We start from the raw sequence: 4,993 nt of genomic DNA, 5'->3' as shown, positions 1-4,993 counted from the left end.
ACAACTTTGCTCGGAAGATAATAGAAATTCAAATAAGAATTTGGAAAAATCTAGCAAAAACTTTTGGAAATGTGGGTTATAGTTATAAATTTTTTAGATTTTTGGTGCATCAACAGCTCTTGATGATGAATCTATTTCCACATTAAAAACGATTCAAATACACTTCATTTTAGATTTCATGAAAAAATATTTAACAACACCAAAATAAAATGATATTTAACATAGTTACACAGGTACCGCTCCCAGGCATGGGAGAGTACGTACCCCAAGCTCCCCTGCTCCTGGGAGCTTAGGAGCTGGTCGGAAACGTTCCAAAACCACTAGGAGCTTCAACACGTACTTTGGAGCTTTTCGAGCAAATTAGGTGTATTTGACGCTGAAACCCGTGGAATTGTGCGAAGGGAAAGGTATGTTGTTGGTTTAGATCTGGATATGGGTCTGGAACTAAGAGAAACAACCCATTATGGAATCCCATTCTATCCAAATGAAAGCTATTCATTCTCCTCATATACATGGATGGTGGATGGATACAAAAGCATTTAGACAAAGTTTTGGCCACTAGGAAAACCATCATTATCGCCGGGACTGAATGGACAAAAGATGGAATACTAAAGAAAAAAAATAGTTGAAATTATGAAATATAAATATTATTAAAAAAACATTTTTTAATTCAATTTTCATATTTATTTAAGTATAAAATATATATTAACTTGGAAATTTATAATTTTATTATACAAACTCTCTTTAGAATAACATTGGTTTTAAACTCTAGTGTTTTATTTTTTTAATTATTATTAATATATATTTTATTTTTTCATATATATATAATATTGGTGAGGTTAAATAAGGGCGAGGTTCACCGAGTGACTTAACATATAACGTTGGATTAAATCACTTAATAATCCAATAATAACAAACTTTTTCCGATTTGGGAGTTCCGTGTGTTTCTTTGCTGAAAAGACTTAACATATAACGTTGGATTAAATCACTTAATAATCCAATAATAACAACCTTTTTCCGATTTGGGAGTTTCGTGTGTTTCTTTGCTGAAAAGAAATTTCATTGGCAAATTGTTGATAGATTAATATTTTGATTTTTTTGAGAGTGTTTCAAAATTCAATCTTTTACATATTTCTTTGCAAGATGGAATTTCATTGAAAAATTTTGGATGGAAATAAATAAATTATTTTATTTTTATTTTTAATATATATTAAATTTTAATATATTATATTATTGTCGCTCCCAACTTGACTTTTTCTATAAATTAAAGCAAAACTTCTAACCATTCCAGATACTCGTTCTGGCCTACCAAAAATACCCACGTACCAAAAACTTGTGTAACATAGCTATTTAATGAACGTAAAAAATAAAACTGTAAGTAAATCATTAAACTACATGATTTCTGATATTTTCCGAATTTACAAACCATCTCCTTATCACACAAAACAAGTTTGAACCGCCGAAAAAAAGTAACTGCTTTATCCGATGTCAATCAAATTCATGATAAAACGAAGTGGGTGAACGCTGCACTCTTCACTATGACAAGGCACTGATCACTAATTTCATCCTTCAAATTAGCAATCCCCTAAACTTACCATCCAAAAATAGCAATCCCTTCAACATATCATCCAAATATCTGATTTTGCGTATACGTCATATGTTGCGTTCTATTCGGCGGCCCGAGGATCGTATCGCTCACGACATGTCTCCGGCCATGCTACATATTTGTCAGGCACATACATTTTGTATGATGGCTTTTTTAACATAACGTTTTATATTTATTTTTACGGTTTATTTAAATATTATGTGTTTTTTGGTTATAAATAAAAATTATTAGTATTGTGATTTAAAGATAAATTATTAATTTAGACGTGATAAAGATGTGATTTTATTAAGCTTAAAAAAATATTAACTTAAAATTATTATAAGCTATATTTAGAATCACATAATATATTCTGCTTTAAATATTAATAAAATTGAACGGATTACCTTGATATAATATTTTATAACTTTGAAATTAAAAATATATCCAATAAAAAAATATAACTATCTTTAGAATCTTTTTATAAAGTTGATGACAATACCATTTTTATTTTTTCATAAATTTGATTAATATACATGCTCAACCAAAAGTCGAACACATCAAGATAACTACAACCTATAGGGAAAAAACAGTTTATCAAAAGTTGAGTACTTTAGGATACCTACAACTCATAGAAAAAGGGAAAGTACTTAAAAATACTATTCATTTTCATATTAAATTCAGTTTTTAAAACTCAATTTATATTCCTATTAAATTCATTTTTAATAACTCACTTCTCTAACCAGCACGAGGTAGTATTCTTTGATATTTTCTCCTTCCCATTGCTGTCTATCCTAGGTATCCATTCGTATTACTGAATACCACTGAATTTTTTTATTTACGTGTAAAAAATATCAAACATTCAAAAAAGTAAAGTCAAGACACATAGGCATAAATGAATGACTAACTGTGTCAGCAAATTAGTTTGAATATATAATTGAGATTTCCCGAATTCTTTATGAAAATCATCTTTATGTAACTATATATGCAAATAAAATTTTCAGGCAATAATATTTTTTTTCATTAAACGGAAATAATGAATAAAATTATGTTTATGGGCCCTTTTGGAATTGGGTAATTTTAATTTATTTGATAATTAATTTTTTGATGGGGTGATTTTAATTTTTTGATGAGATGATTCTAATTTGAAGATAGTAGTATATTTATAGTTGCCACTGTATTAATTAAAGGAATTGTAAATGATAACTTTATATATATATATATATATATATATATATAAAATAAAACCATGTCGAAAAATAGAAATAAAAATAAAAGACCACATTGAAACTGGTTGTCGACCCTTACATTATGAAAAGGACTGCCATACATGTAACGTGGGCGCGACCATCACTGTAACGCCCGTGTTATACTGGCATCACGCTTCCTTGGTGCAGCATTAAGTAAGTAATTTTAAGTAATTTTAGGTTTAGGTTTTAATATAATATATAATAGATGCGCATTTTAGGTTTATATCTGTGCGTATTTTAGATTATATAATATGTGTTTTTGAATGTTTTTAACTTTAATATTAAAGTTTAGTTTAATATGTCCCTTTTCAATTTTAGGTTTAATGTTTTAGATTTAAATAGATTTAACCACTTGCCTTGTTCTACCCCACCTCCTCCATCATCAAGCTTGGCCACATTAGGATTTTACATAATTCCTAATAGTAGTGACAACAATATTTCTTGGCCGATATTGATGGTAGTTGTGACAAAAATATTTCTTGGTCGAGAAACAATCTCTTTTGAGCTGTTCTCTCAGCTTAATTTCTAATCTAGCATGAAGGTGACAAACACGCAAATATTTAGCAAAAGATTTCTTCTTTCATCTTTATTTGGCTACTCATTGGTGCCAAATTTCCTTCAACATCTGCAACAAAACCTGCACTCACAAAACACTTGTTAAAATAAAAAAACATAAGGCTTTTGTGCCTTATCTTCCTTTGCAACAATTCAGTTTGTTACTCTGTTTCTTTCTCCTCTGTTAGCACATCAGTATGCTGTTTTGAATTCTCAAAAGAATTCATGAGACTGTCAACTAGTCTCTCCCCCACATCATCTGCTCTAATGATGTCTTCCTACTCTTGTCCACTGTAGTGAACTCCTTCTTCTGCAATCACACTATCATACTCTGAATTTTCCAGCAAATATTCCAACAATGCAATTTCTCTGTGACACTTCATAAGTACTTCATCATCACTTATAATTCATGCATTTATAAACAAATTATCAATTTGAAAATCAAAAGGTTCAACAGTCTCAACTATTTCTTCACATACCATCGCTTTAGACTGAATTTCATCTCCTTCTTTCACAAGAAATTCTTCCCATGTTGTCACAGTTTCAAATATCAATGCATTATTAAGTTCTTTATGCTGCAATAAATCATTGCTTCTCTCATTTAATAGACATTCTCCATCCTCATTTACTTCAAAGCTTTTATCTTCTGAAAGATACTCTTCCATACTTCTGACAGCTTCAAAAGATTGCTCATCCTCTACAAAACATTGCTTTGTTAGTGTTCCTTCTCCCAAGGTTAAATCCTTTGCATATGGTTCTTCATTCTTAACATCTTTCACTAGATGTCATTCTTTCTTACTGACTGTCTCAACAATTTCCATGGCTATTTCCACTGTGCCTATCATCATAGTGAATTGATGATCCTTTACTATGTATTCAGCTAACATAGTCTCTTCTTCAAGTTTGCCTTTAATCTCTTATTGTTTACCTTTTGCAAGAGCTATCCTTGTCTCACCATATGCATTAATATTCTCCTTCATTTGTTCTCCATCCATAGAAAAATTATCAGTCTTAAAAGCATAAGACCATGTTGTCCCACTTGACGTTTCAGCCATCATATCTCCTTATTGTTCTAAATCCTTCATATGATTAAGAAATTCTTCGATGGTCTCCTCTTCAATCTCCTCAATCCCTTCACTTGGTTGTTTGATATCTTTCCCAAACTGTATATGAGACCTATCTATCTCATCTTCTTCCAGAATAGAATTTAGATTCTGCTTGTCTTCTTCCTCCTTTATGACAATATCAGTGAATTGTCCTCCTTTACATGTTTCACCTGCAAAAATACACAAATTGTCAGATTTAAAACTGTTGAGCACTAGAGAGGGTATGTAATTACCACTTATTTTGTCATCCTTTCCTTAAATTCATAACTTTACATTATGAAATAGGTATATGGTGAAGGATTATGATAAAGTTTAGAAGATTTGTGTGCAACATAAAATGACTAATAATTACCCTTTTTTATGCAGAAAAAGAGGAAAACGGAAAATTGCCATTCTAAAGGAAACGACAAGATGTAATCAACTGTTGTCCCTTTAACAAGGAACCGTATCCAAACAAGGCAATCCAGATTGGAGCGTACAAGCTAGGAAAAGGAAGAGGA

Source organism: Pinus tabuliformis, chromosome 2_2 (assembly GCF_031772625.1).
Source record: "Pinus tabuliformis cultivar Carrire ecotype Pingquan chromosome 2_2, CPIR1, whole genome shotgun sequence".
Taxonomy (NCBI): Eukaryota; Viridiplantae; Streptophyta; class Pinopsida; order Pinales; family Pinaceae; genus Pinus; species Pinus tabuliformis.
The sequence above is the reverse complement of the archived record's forward strand: the minus strand, read 5'-3'. Positions refer to the sequence as shown.